The sequence below is a fragment of the Gouania willdenowi genome, unplaced genomic scaffold (assembly GCF_900634775.1).
Source record: "Gouania willdenowi unplaced genomic scaffold, fGouWil2.1 scaffold_62_arrow_ctg1, whole genome shotgun sequence".
Lineage (NCBI taxonomy): Eukaryota > Metazoa > Chordata > Actinopteri > Blenniiformes > Gobiesocidae > Gouania > Gouania willdenowi.
Window position 1 is genome coordinate 1,352,475 of NW_021145227.1, and position 22,286 is coordinate 1,374,760.

The following is a 22,286-nucleotide window of genomic DNA, read 5'->3' on the forward strand; positions in this document are numbered from 1 at the left end:
TAACCTGGATGATGCATTTTAATTACTGAAGGATTGGATAAACATGGCTGCTTCACACCAAGAGCCAAAAGAATGTTTTTTTTTTTTTTTTCATCCATCCGTTTTCTGATCCGCTTGTTCCTGTTTTTATGTTTTATTTTTTATATTCTATCCTGTGTTTCTGAGGCACATTTAATGCATCATCACTGCTTCACACTTAGGACTGAAGCCTGGAAGCACATTTCTACCACAACAAGTGAGAGCAGATCACCTAAAAACTTTGAATCAGGCGTAGAAAGATGATAAACTTGATTAGACGCAGGTGGTTTATAAAGAATGTCGTGCTGCTAAACCTTACGCAAACTGAGGGGCTCACTTGTGACAAATAATAGTTTTAATCTTTCTTTGCACAAGCAGTTGTGAAATACCTAATAGTGAAAGGTTATTATTATTAGTATTATTCATATTAGAAATGTTAATGTATAAGCCTAATAGCTGCTGAACAGTTCATATTAGCATCTGTGGCAGACAAGAATATGGACGTAGTACTATTGAAAGTGTATTTTTAAGTCACTCATTGAGAGTGATGATGTCACTGTTTACTATTTAAGTTGTGACAGTGTGATAAACTGGTTCTAAATGTGAGGAACCAGTTCCTGTTCTTTATGTTGAATCTGGTTCCAAATTCCAATGGTACTTGTGAAAAGGTCTGTTTTTTAATTATGCTTTTAAGAGGAAAAAAGAATTAGCATAAAGTGATGCAGAGATTATAAGCAAAATGTGCCTTTTTTTGTTAAATTTGCTGCTGATAAGGAACACGATAAACCCTCTGCCTCTAGTACCAAACTGAATGGCAGCTACTTATTTACTATTAAATGTTTTTGTCTAATTTTTTTGCATCATGTTGAATCACGTTATTCACAATCCAATCGTTCACATTGTGTAGAATTGAATTTCCATCAAATTGAATCAGGAACAAGGATGAATTGTATCAGCAGGGGATTTAATGTATCGTTGATGGGCGATATGGACCAAAACTCATATTTTGATATTTTCCTGGACTTTTGGGCCATTATTAGGGATGTAACGATTAATCGTATGGCAGTTAAAAATCGATTCATAGGTATAACGATTCACATCGATGCTGTGAAAATTGAATCGCAGTACTTTTTTTAACCAGCAGAGGGCGCTACCCAGAAGTGTTGGCGGCGAGCGAAATCTGCTAATACTTTCTTTATGGCCGCCTTCTACTCTTAAACATATTCATAAATGATTCATTACTCCTTTAGCACCGAAAGAATATCTGTAATATTACGTGAATATCTGTAAAAGTCACGTTTTTCTATTAGCTCTGTCTGCTAGCATAGCATCTCTTCTTCACTGCAAAATATCTGCATGCCAACCGACCACTGGGTTACCAGCGCCCTCTGCTGGTTCAAACAAATATCTGACCTAAATACAGTAAAATGACTGTTTTTTTTTTGTTCTGTTTTTTTTAGTCCAATTGTTAAGGCACAAAATACATTTTCAGTTGCACTTTTAAAAAGAAAAATAACTATTATGCAGTTTTGTATTGTTTACTATAGAACCAGAATTTAAATCATAAGCTTCTTCTTCATTTGTATTATTCCTTTATTTATTTCATTCAAGATTTATTTTTAGTTAAATTGCATTGTTTTGAATAGTTTATCAAGGGATTCTTTTGGCAATGAAAAATAGTATGGTATTTTCCCCAAAAAAATAAAGGAATATTTTTCAGTCATTTATATACAGTCCCATTTTGTAAAATAATCTTCATCACGACTGTATTTGATTCATGTTATAAAGATTTTGGTTAGGATTAAACCAGCGCGCTCAATAAATGATGCATGCTGCTATCATAGCACACAGAGCGTGTTCACTGTGCATCTTGAACATGCTTGTATAATAAATAAAGCAGAGAAGCTGATTTCATCAAGATCTTCAATGCACTTTGTTTATAAATGAGAGAACAGATTTAATGTGACTCTTTCAGCAGCTCAGTCAGTTATAGGTAGGGCAGCCAGCTTTGGTTGTTTAGTCGACTAATTGGTTGATGCTGTCATGGTCGACCAATATTTTCATTGGTCGACCAGCAACGGTGTCAGTTTCAATAGCGTAAAAAAATAAAATAATAAATTGCAATGCAGTTATATAGGTGATAAGGATTAAATATCAGTACAATGTATTTATGTCCAGCAACAGCTGTGTGTGAGTAAGTGCTGCGCTGCAAAAAAAAGAAAAAGTGTTGCACTTCAGCTGTCAGCGCAGTGTGCTGTCCTCAGAGCAGATCAGAGCAGAGAGGGAACAAACACAAGCATCCACTGTTAATTCAGTCCTTTTTCTGCACAAGAACATGGATTATCCTTATATTTGATACATGGATTATGTAAATAGATCCACTGCTGTCTCTGGCGCAGCGGAGCACACTGCACACCTATGCTTGACGTGCTGGTTTCCCCGTGCACTGATCTGATGTTGACATCAACTAGGGATGTAACGATTCACTCAACTTCCGATACGATTTGATTCACGATACTGGGTTCACGATACGATGTGTATCATGTATTTATTTTGCATTCTCATGATAAATACATAATCCAGTAATTTTGTCTTGTTTTTTTACATTTTTGATCACTCCATTATTCTTTATTTTTATCCAAATTGTCATAAAAACACTAATAAATGGGACATGTTATAAACTGATTAATAACTGAATGATGAACCATTTATATCTGAAACTGAAGAGGAACTAAGGTCATTAGCTACTGTATAATCTTTTATTTTATTTTTTTTCACGTTTCTTTTTTATTTTGTTTATTTAGAAATATATTACAAATATATTTGAACAAAAACTGTTTCTTTTTAATTAAATATGTCATTAATATCACCATATTTCCCCTCAGGGATCAATAGTTTACTGAATCTGAGCAGGTTTATTACTTAAGTTTTGATCAACTTCATTATATTTAAACTAATTTAAATCCTCCTGATGACATCATTCCAGACTATAATGATTAAACAAAAACAAATGCATCAGTTATTTCACCACTAGAGGGCAGAATATTGTACAGTATTAGAAGCTATCAAGTTATCATGAACCTATGATGTTTCAGACTCTACAATCCCTGTCATCGTTGGTCTCGTCCACAACAACAGAACAACTGCAGCTCTTCACCAGAAATGGCCGTAGCTTCACAGACACATAAACGTTACGTGGGAACTGGTCTGCTCAGTATTTTGGTAGTTTAGACATGTTTCAGGTGGACGCTTCAACATGTTGTTTAGCTCAGGACCAGGAGGGGTGCTGGGGTGCACCAAATGAATGGTCCCCTGAAACATTTCCCTTTGCAAATCCATGGGAATTTAAATTCTTCAGCCACAAAATCTAAATATTTTCCTCCACATCATGTGATCTCTGAACAAACTGATCCTTTTAATCAGTGATGACACTGCAAAGGATGGATTAATATTTCTAGATCCTTCACATTCATTCTGTCTCTTCCATCCTTCAGGTGGAGCTGAGTCCATGCTGATGTTACAGGTGAATGGAGGTGTCTGAAGGAGGATTGTGGAACCACTCAGCCGTGACAGCAAACATGGACTCCTCAGAAAAGGTGAGAAATTAGTGGATTAAAGTCTTTCAGCAAACGTGGAACAAAACCAGTGAATGTGGAACCAGTGAAGGACACCTTTAAAGCTAAACATCAGCTGGACTTCTGGTGGAACATGTGACCTCCAACTGCTCAATGACACAGACAAGAAGTACAACAACAGATCAGCCATAACATGATGAGCCCTGATAAGAAATGTCAGCTTTTACACATATTCTTTAATAATGCAGTGTGTGAATAAGAAGATCCTCCAAGAATCACATGTTGTTGTTAGACTTTATTGTTTCCATTTGTGGCTCTAGAACCAGTTCAGATCAACTTGTTCTCACTGTGTGTGACATCACTGATCTGACTTTTTAGCAGCGTTAGCCTCTGTTACTGCCTTTAACTGAGCTTATCTCATACACAACACTAGTCTGACTCTTATTGTGAAAAGACTTATTTCTGAGCTCATAGTGCAGAGTTTATTTAGACATCAAAGGAACAGCTCCAGTTACAAGCAGCAACTAGCAACACAATCAGAAGGAGGTCATCAGTTAGACAGGTTGCCAATTAATCGTGTATCCTGAGACCTTGCCAAAAGATTTTATGAGGTCAAGTAGAACAGGGATGGACTGTTCAGGCTGTGAGAGGGAAGTTACAACGTCGTCCGCGTATAAAGAAAGGTGATGGTCTATATTCCCCAGGTGAATGGGTCTAAGAAGAGTGTGGTGTCTAATACTGATGGCAAGAGGTTCAATTGCAATTGCAAACAACAAGGGGCTGAGTGGACAGCCCTGCCGTGTACCACGGTGTAACAGAAAGGGGGCCGACGTTTCTTGATTAGTTAAAATGGAAGAAGAGGTCTGGGTGTATAACAATTGAATCCAAGAGATAAACCGATTGCCAAACCCAAACTCCTCCAAAGCTCTCAACATGTATCGCCACTCCAATTGGTCAAATGCCTTTTCCACATCTAAGCAAAGGGCGGCCATTTTACTGCCTCTCTCATGTTTATGCTCAGTCTCATCCCTGCCCTCCTTCGGTATCAGTGAAATATTGGCCTCATACAAAGTGCGAGGACATTTACAAGTTTCAAATGAGTGTGTAAACATTCTCAAAAGGAGGGGAGCCAACTTTTCAGAGTACTTTTATATAGTTCAATGCTGAAGCCGACCGGTCCTGCAGTCTTACCATTAGGAAAAGATTTTATGGCATCCAAAATTTCCTGAGTTGAGATATTTAAATTTAAGGCATCTTGTGCAATCTTACTTAACTTAGGAAGAGCTAGACCGCCAAACCAGTCAGAAAGATTCCCAATTGCTTTTGACATATAGAGTTGCTCGTGATACTCTTTAAAACGATCATTAATGCCTTTTGGGTCAACAACTACTTCTCCTGTTTTTGACCTGATTTTATGAATAGTTCTGCTGGCCTATAAGCCTCTTAACTGCCTAGATAGAAGTTTATGGGGCTTATCCACGAGCTCAAAATGTCTTTGCCTTAATTTAAGCAGCTGGTCCCACACCTGATCAGACAATAGAGTATTATATTCATATTTCAATTTCAGAATATTTTGTAGAGTAGGGGGACTGGGGGAGGATCGATAAGCAGTTTCCAACTGCAGAAGTACATTTTCTATCTCTGCAAGACGCTTCTTCTCCTCCCTCCTCATAGAGGTCTCAAAAGAGATAATGACCTCTGCTGACTACCTTAAAAGTTTCCCATAGGGTGGAGTCATTAACCTCAGAATTGTCATTAGTTTCCAGAAACTCAGAGATTTTTGCAGACATAAACTTAGAAGAAGTGAGGGATGAAATCGCCAGTTATAATGTTGTCTCTTATGGTTAAGGTCAAGGCAAGGCAAGGCAAGGCAAATTTATTTATATAGCGCATTTCATACTCAAGGCAACTCAATGTGCTTTACATGATAAAACATTCAATTGTTTAAAATCAATAAGAACATTTAAATCAATAAGAACATTTAAAATCATCAGTAAAATCAATTAAAATCATCAGTAAAATCATCATTACATCAACAACATGACAAAAAATCTCTCTCTCAATCATATGCAGTAGAGAAAAAAAGTGCCTTTAACTTTGATTTAAAAATGTTCACATTGGATGCTGACTTCAGCTCCGCTGGCAGTTTGTTCCACTTCTTTGCAGCATAACAACTAAAAGCAGCATCACCATGTTTACTGTGAACTCTGGGCTCCACTATCTGATCTGTGTCCATAGATCTGAGAGACCTGCTGGGTTCATACCTGACTAACATGTCACTGATGTATTCTGGACCAAACCCATTCACAGATTTATACACCAGCAGCAGAACTTTAAAGTCTATTCTGAGGCTGACTGGGAGCCAGTGTAAAGACTTTAAAACTGGAGTAATGTGCTCTGACCTCTTTGTTCTGGTTAAGACCCGAGCTGCAGCGTTCTGAACCAGCTGTAGCTGTTTGATGCTCTTTTGGGGGATTCCTGTCAGAAGACCATTACAATAGTCCAGTCTGCTGGAGATAAAAGCATGGACCAGTTTCTCCTGATCTTTCTGAGCCATTAAACCTTTCACTCTGGAGATGTTCTTTAGGTGGTAGAAGGCTGTTTTTGTGATAGATTTGATCTGACTGCTGAATGTAAGATCTGAGTCAATCAGAACACCAAGGTTTTTGACTTGGTCTTTAGCTTTTAAAGATCGAGACTCAAGATAATTGCTGACAGCAGTCCTCTTTTCCTTGTTACCAAAGACAATCACCTCCGTCTTGTCATGGTTTAGTTGAAGGAAGTTTTCACTCATCCAGCAGTTTACTTTTTCTAAACAGTCACACAACACCTCAATGGGACCATGGTCATCTGGCTTCAGTGATAGATATAGTTGTGTGTCATCTGCATAGCTCTGATAATCAACCTTACAGTTCTGTAAAATTTGTCCTAAAGGAAGCATGTAAAGGTTAAACAGAAGGGGTCCAAGAACAGATCCCTGAGGAACCCCACAGGACATTGGTAATCTGTCAGATTCAAAGTTTCCAATGCTTACAAAATAGCTTCGCTCCTCCAAGTATGACTTAAACCATTGCATTACTTTTCCATTTAGTCCAACCCATGTTTGCAATCTGTGCAACAAAATTGTATGATCTACAGTGTCAAATGCAGCACTTAGATCCAACAGAATGAGAACAGATACTTTTCCTGAATCAGTGTTCAACCTTATGTCATTGATCACTTTGATAAGAGCAGTTTCTGTGCTGTGATGAGAACGAAAACCTGACTGAAATTTATCAAATATTTTGTTGAATGTTAAGAATTGACTCAGTTGGTTGAAGACCACCTTCTCAATGATCTTGGCCATGAATGGAAGGTTGCTGATTGGTCTATAGTTAGCCAGTATAGAGGCATCCAGTGTTCTCTTTTTTAACAGCGGTTTCACAGCAGCTACTTTCAGGGATTTTGGTACGGTGCCTGATTGGAATGAGCAGTTAATTATCTGACACAAATCAGTGACAATTGACTTTACAACAGTTTTAAAGAAGTTTGAGGGTATTGTGTCAAGGCAACACGTTGATGGATTCAGCTGCTGAACAGTCTCCTCTATTGTTTTTGGGTTCACTGTAATAAACTCTAACATTGTAGTTGACTCATCCCTCAGTGGTTGAAGCTGTTCAAGCTTTTTGTGATTTTGCTGGTTTGTTCTGATGTTTGACCTTATTGATTGTATTTTTTCATTGAAATATACAGCAAATTCATTGCATTTTCCAGCTGACAGTAATTCAGGGGCTATCTGATCTGGGGGGGTTGTGAGCTTTTCAATTACAGAAAACAACGTGCGAGAGTTGTTGACATTTTTGGCAATAATTTCAGAAAAGTATTGCTGCCTTGCTTTGAACAAGCCATCGTTGAATTTTCGCAGACTTATTTTGTACAGTTCTAGATGAATTTGGAGTTTTGTTGATCTCCATTTACGCTCAGCTCTTCTACAGTCAGATTTCAAATTCTGCATTATCTCAGTCCTCCTCCAAGGTGTTTTCTGTGTGTTTGGTTTTCTCTTAGTTTTGATTGGAGCCACCACATCTATGACATTACAGACGTTTCTATTATACTCATCCAGAAGATCATCAACTGTCTCAGCACTCAATGTTGGTGTCATTGCTATGGCTTCCATAAACTGTGCACTTGTGTTCTCATTTATGTACCTTTTCTTTAAACACACATAACTAGGGGGAACAGATGTTACAGTCTCTAGGTCAAAAAAGACACAGAAATGATCAGATAGAGCTAAGTCTCTTACATCAACAGCAGAGATATCAACACCTTTAGAGATAACCAGATCCAAAGTGTGACCTTGAGTGTGTGTCGGACCAGTCACATGTTGTGTAAGACCAAAAGTATCCATTAAAGCATACAGTTCTTTGGCAGTATTGTCCATGTTATTGTCTACATGAATATTTAAGTCACCTGTTATTATTAAAAAGTTGTATTCAGTGCATACAACTGACAGCAGTTCAGCAAACTCATCCATGAATTCTCCAGAATATTTTGGGGGTCTATAAACGACTAAAAACAGAACTCTTGAATCACCCTTCAGTAAGAATGACATATATTCAAAGGAGATAAAATCACCAAATGTTATTTCTTTGCACTGAAATATTGATTTAAAAATGGCAGCAACTCCACCACCTTTCCTGCAAGTACGACACTTATTTAAATAAATAAAGTCTTGTGGTGCACTTTCATTGAGAATAGTATTACTGATACCATCATTCAACCATGTTTCATTAAGAAATAAAAAGTCCAAGTGATGTGTCAAAATAAAATCATTAATTATTAGTGACTTGTTAACAAGAGATCTAACATTAAGAAGAGCTAATTTTAAAGACTTTACTGGAGACACTGGTGGACTTTTTGGATGACATGTTATAGGAGTCAAATTTTTATCTCTATAAAGCTTTTTGCTTTTCTTTAATTTCACAATTTTACCTGTGTTACCTGTCACCACAGGAATTAAAGAAGCTGCATTAACTCCATAGGGCCCTGACTTTTTCTGGTTGTTCCTAAAAATAGAGCTATTGCAGTCTGGACCCAGCACACATCAGGCCTGTGTCGCTCTAAGTTGAACACAGCTGGCCTGAGGAGAAGAGTGATCCTGAGCCTGGTATCGTCGAGGAGGGATGGGTGGTGCAGATTGACCATGGTGGGGTAAAGGGTGGGGTGTTAGTCTTGTGCCAGCCAGAACCAGCTCGTTCATCTGGGCAGTTAAATCCAAGAAGGCAGGGGTAGGAGAGAAGCTGGATGAGGTGGAAGTAGGTGAATTTTGGGGTGAAGCAGGTGGGTCCTGAGATGCGGGGGTTGGGTTGACCTCTTCATTTTGGTGATTTTTATTTCTTGCTGGAAGCTCATTGACTCCATGTTCTTTCCTTGTTGTTTTGTTCTCCGATGGTACATGTTGTCCTCTGTCTTTATCAGAACTGATAGCAGTGTGACTGGTGAAGTAAAACAAGTTGGATGTGAAGAGTTTTACTCCAGCCTTGTTTAGACACAGTCCATCTGCTCTAAAAAGATGACGACGTTCCCAAAAAATAGGAAAATTTTCTATAAAATTTAGTGAAAGGGCAGCACAAGCCGAAGACAGAAATTTATTCAAAGAGTAAATCCTTGAGAATTTCAGATCTCCTTTGCGGACTGGAGGTATCGGGCCACTGATGAACACTTTAGGCTGTATACAGCTCACAGTTTTTAGCAGATGGGTGAAATCCTGCTTTAACACCTCAGACTCCTCCTTGGCTAAATCATTTAACCCAAAATGAATCACAACATTTTTCAAATGTGGGTAATCTGCAACGATATGCAAGATTTTGTCAGCCAGGTCTGATACTGTGTCATTAGGTAAGCAGATCACTTTCACGTTGCTGCTAAACATCTCCTGAGCATCTTTAACAGAAACGTCTCCCACTATCAGTGTGTGAGGTTGTTGCTTTGGCCTACCCTGTCGCTTTTGTTTTCCTGAAGCACTTTCAGTCTTCGCAGTTCCAGAAGGTTGTGTGTTGACCTCATTAGAGCAAGATCCTTGGTCATTCAGCAGTGGGGCGAATCGATTACCCAGTTCTACATGAAACTGGGTTTGTGACTTGGTGATACTCCTGCCTTTAGCAGATGTCCACTTTTGTGCCTGGGCAGACAAGGGAGTTGATCTTGAGGCTGCAGTCTGCGAAGCCAGTGCAGGCCAGTCCGTCTCATTATTGATATCAGGGCGCTTTGCTCGGCCCGTTAGCCTTTGAAGTGGATATGACTTTTTCTTAGGCTTAGCTCCCAGAGTATTCCAGGGAGGACTCGCACCTGTTGGCTTATCAACGGGAACAGGATCCTCCCTAGGCCTGATAGCTTTGTTAGCACGGGCTGGTAGCGAGTTAGCTTTATCCACTCCGCTGTTTTGAAACAGCGGCACAGTCGTATCATTATCATATCCACAGTGTCCATTAACCTCAATGTTTACTTGTATTCCTCGCACTGTAGTCTCCAGTTCAGTAATCTTTTGGAGGAGACTGCTGTATTCTGTTGTGGAAAGAGCCATTCTTCTGCTAGTTAGCTTGCTACTTGTAGCTAGCTAGCTTGCTACTTAGCTTTCCAGTTGAGCCAGCAAATAAAAAAGCAGTAGATGATTACCTCAGAGCCAGAGTCAGATGGTAAATGATAGAGTTTGATGTTGAGGTATCGTATCATTTCTCAGAAGAAAAAGTTTATGTTTAGTAAATAAATTCCTCTGTGAGCTCCGCTCTGCTCTTTTGCTGCTGTCAGCTCAGCTGCCGGATGACAACTCCGGGACCAAGGATGTTGGAGAATGATCAGAGATTAAAATATTATAAGTTGAAGATATCACATTAGAAATCAAACTAGAGTCCAATATAAAATAATTTATCCCAGAATATGATTTGTGTCTTGGTGAAAAAAAAGAATAATCTCTTTTTGTGGGATACTGCAGTCTCCAAATATCTACCAGATTCATAGAAGACATTAAATTATTTAACAGTGTGGAGGATGCAGATAATTGGGTTGTATTGGCTGACCTGTCCAAAAAATTATCTAGCACACAATTGAAGTTTCCACCAATAATAATGTGTGTGTCAGGGGAGTTAGGCAGTTTATTAAATATCTTAATGAAAAAGGCTGGATCATCAAAATTTGGAGCGTAAACATTCAAAAGCGTAACGTGAAATGAGTAAATATAGCCTCTTACCAAAATATATCTACCGTTTGGGTCACTGATAGTAGAAATATGTCTAAATGGAATAGTTTTACGAATCAAAATGGCAACTCCCCGGGCCTGACTGGAAAAGGTAGACTGGAAAATTTGGTTAACCCAGGAACACCGTAGTCATTTTTCTTTGGCAGGTCTTATATGTGTTTCCTGTAGAAAAATAATATCAGCAGACAGTGACTTTAAATGGGAGAAGACCTTGGCACGTTTGAGTACATGACCCATTCCCCTAACATTCCAACTGGTAAAGGTGATACCGCCACCTACAGGAGGTGACCTAGGATGCATTTATAATTAAAGTAGGTAAACATGCACCCATAGAAAAACAAACACTAATAATAAAAACAAAACATAAAACCAAACCTAAAGAACATTGCCCCCCTCCCCCCGCCCCACTCTCCCAAACAAAGTGAGAACAATAACCCTAAATAATCATACAGGGCTTGCCGGACCATATGAAATCTTGAGCTACAGGTCGGCTCTAACACTAAGTTCTTGTGGCTCTCATTCCAGCAAAAGAGAAAAACGGTCATAAAAACGTCCTCGTCAGAATAATTGCACAATAAAAGTCACATACCATGATGCGTGCCAATCCATATCTGGTCAATGTAAAGTTCCTGCAAAGTCCTTCCGTGGTGAGGAAAACACCTTCTCAGTGTTACCATGGGTGACCCGCAGCCGTGCTGGATAAATGAAGTCGGTCCGCTCACCGGCATCCCGGAGCTTTTTACGAGCGCCATGAAAAGCCTGCCGCTCCTTCATCACCTCTGCTGGATAATCTGGAAATATGTGGATCGGCTTGCCGTTGTGACTCAGGGGAAACTGTTGACGGGCCAGCTGCAGTATGCTCTCCCTCGTCTGGAAATGATGAATCTGGGCAATCATTATGCGCTGCCGTGGTGTGTTCGATCCACATCCACGGGCTTTGGAAAATTGCCAGCACCGAGGACTCCCGTAACAAACTCTGTCACAAACTCAGTTGGGTGCCCATTCTCAATCTTTTCAGGGAGACCCACAATTTTGATATTCTGGCACCCAGTGCGAGCCTCAAGATCGATCAGCTTCAGACGAAGCGCACCATTTTCTGCGTGCACCTTTGTGCACGTTTGTTCCAGAGCGGTGAGGCGGTGGTCATAGTCCGACCTAGCTTTCTCCACATCTTTCACACGGTTCCCGAGGCTAACCAAAGATGCTTGGGTGGATGCAAGAGACGCCTCTAATGTATCGAAGAAGTCTGTCATCATTTTGCTCATATAAAAATTATTTAAAAACCATTTAACAATATTAATTTGATAAATTATTCTACTTTTTATGATTTACAAAGACTTCTTTAACAGTTACTGTAATAGCCTGTAAACAACTGACAGTCTTTATTATGTCAAATATATTAATGATATTAATAAAAAAACACTCTGATTTTTTTTTTTTTTTAAAAATCACGCTCGTAGCATGAAAATAACTCATTATTCGGTCACATCTACACACACCTCTACTACACCAAACATATTTAGAAAAAACACTTAAATATAATAATAATAATAATAATAATAATAATAATAATTAATCAACTAAAAATATAACTTTTTTTTCATTTAAAAATTATCGTGTTGATGTTTTGAACCCCGTATTGGTTTGCCAGAAATGAATAAAAAAACAAAGGCACTCCAAATGCTCTAAGACTCCAGAAGAAAACACCTCTCCCAACACTCTCAACCTTCTCTCACTTCTCACCTGTTCTGTCCACTCCACATGAGATCAGGTGTAGATGTAGTTCTACACTTAGACACTAGATGGAGCCCCAACATAAGTGTTGGGTCTAAGCTCCTCCTTCTACTACTTTGACTGAAAATCTATCACACCTGTGTGTTTGGACTCTCAGATAATGTAGTGGAGGAGCTCAGAGATGTTGTTGGTGAGTGTCTTCAGATTTATTGAATTATTATGGTTTATTTTAAGCTCCTAAAAGCAAGTATTTAAGTTAGAATATAGGTCATGTTAAAGTACACAGGTTGTTTCCATGTTTATATGTATTTTGACCCAAATGTAAGTTAACTCTACAGCCAAAGTGTTTGGCTTTACCAGTTTGTTTGTTTAGTGACATCTTAGTCAAAATACATTAAGGTACTATTTGATCCAATTGGTATAATATATATAGTGATTTCATAGTGTAATTTAGGTTAAAACAGTGAAGAATAAAATCACAGACATGGTAAGAATAATAAATATTGGTTAAGAGTTTCAGATAAATACATTTACATAAATACTAAAATTAATAAATAAGTTTATGGGTAAAATACATTGTTAAAAAGTTAAACTTTAATTAAAATGGTAAAAATGTGTAGACCAAAGCACATGATTTCATTTTACAAATAGAAATAGTTAAACATTGTTGGTTGATTTAAAAACATTAAATAGCAGAAAATTTATTTATTTAATGAATAAAATGTTTAAAATAGGAAAAGATCAGGTGGTTCATTCTTTTAAAAACATTTGATTAGAACTCATTCTTCCTTTCTCTCTTTTGCATCCTTTTCTTTAAGGTTTTCAACCTGCTACAAAACCTACAACAAAACTGAATAAACTTTTAAAAGCTGAGGTGACCTCACGTCTTACTTGTTCTCCATCCATGTTCTTTCAAGCTGGACAAGCATTGTAGAAAATAAGCTTAACAAGTATCTGGTATGGTATTCTGTAAATACAATTTAAAATTATATTTAAATTAATTAATTGATAAATTCTGTTCATAACTTTTATGGACAGAATTTCTAGGCGCAGTCAGTCAGGGCGTTGAGGGGGTCCGGTTCGGGGGCCTCAGTATTGCGTCACTGCTTTTTGTAGATGATGTGGTCCTGTTGGCTCCAGGATCGGTTCGCAGCCGAGTGTGAAGCGGCCGGAATGAGAATCAGCACCTCCAAAGCCGAGTCCATGGTTCTCGACCGGAAAAAGGTGGAGTGCCTTCTCCGGGTTGGAGATGAGGTTCTGCCCCAGGTGGAGGAGTTCAAGTACCTCGGGGTCTTGTTCACGAGTGAGGGAAGGATGGAGCGAGAGATCGACAGGCGGATTGGTGCGGCGTATGCAGTGATGCGGAGTCTGCACCAGTCCGTCATTGTAAAGAGGGAGCTGAGCCAAAAAGCGAAGCTCTCGATTTACAGGTCGGTCTACGTTCCAACCCTCACCTATGGTCATGAACTTTGGGTCATGACCGAAAGAACAAGATCACGGGTACAAGCGGCCGAAATGAGTTTCCTCCGTAGGGTGGCTGGGCTCTCCCTTAGAGATAGGGTGAGAAGCTCAGTCATTCGGGAGGGACTCAAAGTAGAGTCGCTGCTCCTCCGCATCGAGAAGAGCCAGATGAGGTGGCTCGGGCACCTAATTAGGATTCCCCCTGAACGCCTCCCTAGTGAGGCGTTCAGGGCACGTCCCTCCGGAAAGAGGCCCCGGGGAAGACCCAGGACACGCTGGAGAGACTATGTCTCTCGGCTGGCCTGGGAACGTCTCGGGGTCCCCCCGGAAGAGCTGGAGGAAGTGGCCGGGGAGAGTGAAGTCTGGGCCTCCCTACTGAGGATGCTGCCCCCACGACCCGGAAACGGCTAAGCGGGAGAAGATGGATGGATGGATGGATGGATAATTGATAAAAGAATTAAAGGAAGTTTCTCACTTTCGACATTCATAAAAAGATCATTTAATAAAAAGCGTGTGTGATTTCCCTTGTTTAATTCTATGGGACATGTGCATGATAAATGTGTTTGTTGTTTTATTTTATTTTTTATTTTTTACAAATTTCTATATTTTATTTTGTTTGGTGTATTTTTCTGTAATGTATGTTTTTTGGAGTCATTATGTGTATTCAAAAAAAACAATTAGGCTTCACGGCTCTGCCCTGCAAACACTATAAAACGTAGCAAAAATCCATGGATCGCTTTTGATGTCCCACTTCTCTAGATGATCTGCAGTGACTTTGAGCCCTCAAGTGAAACGCCCTAGAAAAAGTGTGTTAAAGTAGGACATTTGTCTCATATTAAATTCTCTTCACTCTGTAGGGCGCGTTAACGCGTCAATGTCCATTTTTCCACATTGAGCTGGTTTAGGGCTGGAGGTTTAACAACTGATTCACAAATGTTTGTTTAGTTCTTCTCTGTGTTTAATCTCTAACTGTTCTACAGGACTCTGGAAGCCAGAACAAAGTGACACCTCAACGTTCTCAGGACCATGAAGCTCAGCCACAACAAAGAAACAAATCTAAGAGAAAAACTTCAGAGCAAAGAGTTCAACAGCAGAGCCAAGCTGGAGTTAAAGCTAAACATACATGTGACCAGTGTGGGAAGGCCTTTACCAAGAAATCATACCTCACTAAACATGAAAGAATCCATTCTGGAGAAAAGTCATTCAGCTGTGACCAGTGTGGAAAAGCTTTTAACCAGAGTTCTACCTTAATAAGTCACAAAGTCATTCATACTGGAGTTAAAAAGTTTGAATGTAACGAGTGTAGAAAGACTTTTAGACAATCTGGAGACCTCAGTCGACATGTCCTCATTCATCGTGGAATCAAAGCTCACAGATGTGAACAGTGTGGAAAGACTTTTACACGAAGATCACATTTAACTTGTCACATGCAGACTCACTCCAGAACAGAGTTGTATCACTGTGACCACTGTGGGAAAATATATAAACACAAACAAACCCTCACTGAACACCTGAGATCTCACACTGGACATGAAGTGTGTCCCTGTGACCAGTGTGACAAAGTTTTTACAAGATATCAACAGTTAAAACTTCACCAAATCAGCCACTCATCAGAAAGACCTCATAAATGTGACACATGTGGAAAATCTTACAAGTACAAATCTCAACTTAATCTCCACCAACGAGTTCATGAGAAGAATGTTTTCAGATGTGATGAGTGTGGGAAGACCTTCAGCACTTCATCTGTTCTCCACTCACATCTCTGTGTGGATGGAGACATGGAGCAGGAATCATCTCCAGATCCCAGCGACACACGGATGGTGACGACACCTTCTGGTTCCAGTGTTGGACTGAAGAACCCAGAGATCAGGCTGCACAGGATTCCAACATAAACCTGCTGTCAGCTGGAAAATGGACACCAACAGTTCAGGAAGTTGTTATTGTCTTTTATATTGTGTCCATAGTTTAATGTTTGATTTATGTTGTTGCTGCCTGTTGGTATGTTTGACTGTTTATTGTTTCAAAGTTTATTGTTCAGTGTTTTAAATAATTAAATGTGACACATTGATTCCAGTGCTCATTGTTTTTTTTACACTGTGATTTTCTTCCTTTGAATCATCACTGAAAGTGTACAAATATCAGGCAATTTAAAACGTGTACGTATTTAATCAAAATCATAAAAATGAGACAATACATTTATTAACAGCAGCAATGTTCTGATAACAGGATGCTAAAAATGTATAATTTGCTACTGTAATGTAGGAAAAGGGGTGGGACTAATAAGTTATACTTCCACCCACTCCCTTTTAAACACAAAAAGTGTGTGTATGCAGTAATATATGTAATGTTTTTTTTTTTTTCTTGAGGGAAGCTATCTGCATCACATCTTTAGTTGATTGTAATATTGTTTCTTGTATTATTGCTTATTTTTTGTGTTTACTTTGTACAGGAAAAATAGTTCATTCAACTAAGTTTTAAGAATTAAAATGCATTTACAGGAAGAGAGTGATTTTAGTCTTAGATTATCACAAAGGTCAGAGGTCATGATAACCACAAAGAACACAAACATCTTTTAGAAAGAAAAACACAGTAAAAAGGTTTTTCTAATAGATTGTAAACAGTTCTTAGAATGTTCTGTAAGAAGATGATTTGACGATTAGAAGAAGAAGAATTCTCTTCAGAATCCACCAACATGTAGGAAAAGCTTGTCCATCAGGAAGAACAGTTTCACTGTGTTGACCAGCGTTCCTGGTTTACTCCTTCAAAGTAACTAAATACTCTTGTTCTGTTGAGCAGCTACACTCACCTACTTCATCAACTCCCAATCCTCTCAGTGAGAGGGGAATTAGCTCAAATGGTAGAGCGCTAGCTGCTCAAAGGCAGGGGGACAATTTTTACACTCCCTCACACAAAGGAAAAGATGCAAAAAGCAATAGTGAAATATAGACAGTGTCACCTGTACCTCTATATAGATATTTATGGTGTATTTTAACAGAGTCACTAGACGTGCTCCTTGCTGTGAGCTGGACTCAAACCCACAACCTGCTGCCAACACAAAGCCTGGGTCACACACACTGACACAGCAGGATAATAATAAGATTATTATACCTGTGTAAGTGAGAGGTGTCCACATCCTCCAACTGTGTTTTTCTCACTGTAACATATCAGCAAAATGTGTTTTTTTTTTTTTATTTTACATTATCAACTACATTATAATTGTTATGTATTTGTTTGAGATGTGCTCTTGTATTAATATGTACTTTAAGATTAAAAGTGACAGTTAATGTAGTCTACCATCAAATATCTTTATTTGCTCTGGTTTGAAAACTGGACATTTCAAAAGGGCAGAAAAAAATACAAATAAAAATAACAGAAGATACTTATGTAAGCACTTTTTGAAAATAAAAAACAGTAATATTTATTGAATTATGTCGATCAAAGTGTAATAAATGCAGTTTTTTAAAAAGGAAAATAATTCACTATAATGTACATTATATTGTTGTCATGTTTGTACTCATCTTCACAAATTGAGAAATAAAAAACTAAACTTAGACTTTAGATAAATAAATGATAAACTGACAATTTAAGAATTACATATTTTATTGTGTAATGTCCCTTCATGCACCATTATCTTTCCTCTTTCTCACTGTATTGTGTACAGGACCATGTGTGTGTAAATATCTCCTATTGTTTATTACCCTGTTTATTTATCTACTGCTGCTGAAACACTGTAAATTTCCCCTTTGTGGGACAAATAAAGGTTATATTGTTTTATCTTAAATGTAACGCTTAATGATAAATTAAAAATATACAGGTATATAAATATAATTTACTTGTGCAAACAATGCAAAAAAAATAAAAAATCCCTGAATCTATTTCCACATCTTACTACAATTGTTAAATAGTTGTACAACTTCCAACTAAAGTTATATCTCTAAATCTCACCAGTAGATGTCCCCAGTGAGCTTGTGTTTATGTCTTGTTTTGTGCAGTAGTTGATGTTAGTTTGTCTTAAAACACTTAAAATCTATTGTTCTTATCTTTAATGAACTGAAAACAGTGTTTACCATGTAAATCATCTTTTTCTGTATTCAGTAGACATTATAAATGTATCAAACACTAATGTACGCCTTAAGAATATTATTGTCTATTATAATAAATAATTAGTTATTTTTACATAAGCACCACTGTTTGGCTCAGTGTAACACCCAATGTAATTTAGTTTTGCCTTAATTTATTCATCTTTAGCAATTGATTTGCTAATTGATTTACATATATATCTGACATATAATAAATATTAGAATAGAATAGTCTTCCAGAAATTTTAACATTTAAGTAAAAAGTTTAAAATTTAGTTCTGACTAGTTATAACAGGAATTGTAAATATCTCAAATAACATCATCACAGGTAATAATATTAACCAGAATCAGAATCAGAATTCCTTTATTTATCCCAGGGGGAAATTACTTACGTTACAGCCGCTCAACAAATATTACAAATAAAAAGAATAAATGTTGAACAAGAAGAAATAAAGAATAAATGTTTTAAAAGTACATAATGAAGTAAAAGGCTGTTAAAAATAAGGATTAGATACAGACACATTACAGTAATAAAAAATAAGATAAGATAAATAATGTGACAGTGAGGTATCAGCTACCCTGATAGCAGTGTGTAATCCCCACTAGTTCTATTTACTGTAATATTACCAGTGAAAACACCACCCAATAGTGGAGAATAGGGACTTTAGGACACAACAACTCTGTGTTCCACAAAGAGGAAGACACTGTTCTACATTTACACATTTATTAGAGGAGTAATTACTAATGGTAGAACTTCTGTTTTATTGATGGACAATGGTATAATATGATGGAGAATTGTAGTCAGTAAAAAAAAAAAAAATCTGTTTTCCTTAATTTGTTCACTAAATTCCTGTAAACAATTGTTCTAATGCAGTGGTTCCTAAACTTTTCACAGTCCGAACCCCTTCAAACATTTAACCTGAGGCCATGTACCCCCTACTCCTGTACACTATAATGTAATGCAGCGTTTTTTAACCTTGGGGTCGTGACCCCATGTTGGGTCACCTGGAATTAAAATGGAGTCCTCTGAAATGTCTAATAATTTATGATTTAAAAAAAAAAAAAAAAACGGGTTTAAAATGTTTTAATTATTATTTTTCAAATCATAACACCACACACACAACAAACTTAAATAACTGTATTCTATGTTTCACTTTCACAAATTTAATCTACATAAAATAAAACGCAGTATAAAAATATCTGAGCTGACACATCTTGTCACATTGTGTCCTAATCCTCACAACAACAAACATTATCAAAAGATAATTCTAGAAATAAAAGAAAATAAATGTGTGTCTTTGTAGTTTTTTCATTTCAGATGTGATTGATCCACTGAAGCAGAGGATGAATGCTGTAACCATCACTGCTGTGTTACACATGGACCAAAGTTTCCTCTCAGCCTGTTGTTCATAGAAATAAAACACTTTCTCATCTGCTTTGCTTCACTTCATTTGGGGCCAACATTGTTGAATTGATTGATCAGCACATTTGACTCTACACAGATATACAGTATGTATGAATAACGTGCTTCATTAGAGAAAATAACACACAGAGTATTAAGGAAATGAGTGTTTTTCTTCTTTTTAAATGTAATATCTTTATGTAGGTCAAACAGTCAAACAATGTTTTGGGTAGTACATGTGAGTGACATATATAACATTCTGTCAACTGGACCTTCCATGCTGTGGTTGGTGGGTGGGTGGGATCAATGTGTGACAGAGGGACATGATCACATTCACTATTCACTGTACAGTCTTATCTTAGTGCTGTATGTAACATTACTGGTGGTGTTACTTTGAGGGTCAGTAACTATCAAGGCTATTGTCTGCATCTGTAGGGACGAGGAAACGCTGAAAAACTCTAATACAACCATTTTCAAGTCCATGTACATCCATCGTATGAATGTAGTGTGTGAGTGAGTGTTGGTGGTGGTCAGAGGGACCGATGGTTCACTATGGTAGCCTCACTTCTGTCAGTCTGCCCCAGGGCAGCTGTGGCTACAATAGTAGTTTACCACCACTGTGTGGAGTGAAAGAATGATGCACATCAATGTAAAGAGCTTTGAGTGTCTATGAAAAGCACTAAATAAAATCTAATACATTAATATTATTATTATCCACAGGTATCCATGAAGTTACCGTAGTATTGTAGTTGTTGTTAATGAATTCAACCAGGACTCTAAGCTATGCTTTATGACGACTGTGTCCTCTAGAACTAAAGTATCCTCTTTACCTGTCCGTCACTCATGTTAAAGTTGTGCCAACTAGCAAACAAATCATTAATATCTTTATATTTTAACTTGAAAAGTAAAAATCAATAAACAGATGAATATCCAGCACTGTGGATGATGTCATTGTGATAAACTCTGACCCAGAACTAGTCTCTGTAACTCACAGTGTGAGATAATAAGTAAGTTACACTACGAGATAATTAAGTCACAGTTCAAGATCATTTTTTTTTTATCCATGTCACCTCCAGGGCTCCGTATGTATTAGTGAATATTTCTGAGACAAATCTCTCCTCATATAATGAATGGAGCTTTTTTAGCTTGTGTTGGTTAAAGCTGTTTATAAATCACCACCAGTAAATGACACTATTTTCACTAAATAGTTTCTTTGTTCAATAACTCTGTGAACTGTAATTGTTTAAATTAATATGTGTTCGTTGCTGCAATTTTAGTAATATTATGTTAAATCTGGAAGTTTTGCATTTTTTCACAAAATATGAATATCAAAAGTAAAACATTTAAGTCATAAGTATTTAAACTAAAAATAATCTTTACTTTTTATCAAAAGCAAATAAAATGTCAAAAAAGTAATTTTGCTCAAGGTTTTCTCCTTATTTAAAGCATTTTTGTGCATATGGTGAAGACCAATATACAAGTGTTAAGAATGATTCTGATAATAATAATAATAATAATAATAATGTAACAATAATGTAAATGTCAATTACGTGGTATGAAAAATATTAGAGTTCACCAAAAGGCCAGAGAGGCTAGAGTCGGCACTGCCCGTCATTCTTTGGTTATTTCATTTCAAAATCAAATTAAAAAAGAGAAATAAATGATTTTTATTTTTAGTTTCATTTTTTAAAACCAGAATCAGGAAAAAAGAAAAATCAAATACAAAAAAAATGTTCAAAATAACAATGGTAGCATATTATATCGTTTTGTTTGTCTTTTTTACAAAGTGCAGTTGATTCTATATCTATACCATAAAAAATATGTGACTGCAGGTGACAGATAGAACACATTTTTGTGGAGGTAAGTCATTAATTGTTAAAAATCCCCAACACCAGGTGAAAACAAAAGAGGACATGTCTAAAACCAGACGTATGGTCACCATACATGTCATCATTATTTAATAATGAATGGAAATAATAAAAATGCAGTGTTAGAGTTTGGTCACATGGGGGAGATTTATAAAATTTTATTATTAATAATATCAAAAGAATATGAATTCACTTGAACACATCTGTAACCTTTACAAACCCAGAAACACAATATATTATGACTGTAAATATCATGTCTGCTATTAAAAACTGTATATTACAATTGTTAGCATATTAGCACACACGTAGCTATAATAGAGCTTTTCATCTGTAAACCCTTCTTAGAAACCAATGATCACACAATGTGTTGCCTGTTATCTCACGCTACGTGGTGACTATTGTTGGAATTGTCCCTGTATAATAAAGTTTCATTGAATTAATATGTGACCTTTGACAAATAAACAGTGGTTGCAAATATCAAACTACTTCTGTGTAACTCTATTGTAGTCCAGTCATCACATTTATAAACTATGTTAGTCATCTAGGATCTGTGCACCCTCAGAAAATCAGCTGCTCACATTATTTTGACCTGAAATCATCTGATTTTCCACCGTTTGTAATTCTTCTTCAGTCTGCATTGACTCCTCCCACCAGAGCGTCATGTTTAAGGGAAGAAGAAAATGAAAATGGATGATTTATTATTCATTTTATTTATGAGTTAAAAATGCAGCTATATTCTGAAAATGAAAAAGCATTTCTGTTAATGGATTGTAAATTGAATTATGGTACAGATATACTTCCATAGTTTATACAGTTGACGTAGCGTTCTTATTCTCTATTACAAGTTCACAGTTGTTTTTGTTTGCAATGCCTTTGAATAAGTTGTTTTGTGCCTGACTTGGCTAGCTACGCCAC

The 22,286-nt window shown here is 37.2% G+C and overlaps 1 long non-coding RNA gene across 1 annotated transcript in view; it reads right to left on the reverse strand.

The window, feature by feature from the left end:
• Window positions 1–22,286, reverse strand: part of LOC114460710 (uncharacterized) — a 64,016-nt gene that overhangs the window by 24,913 nt on the left and 16,817 nt on the right. The gene's annotated exons all lie outside the window — the stretch shown is intronic.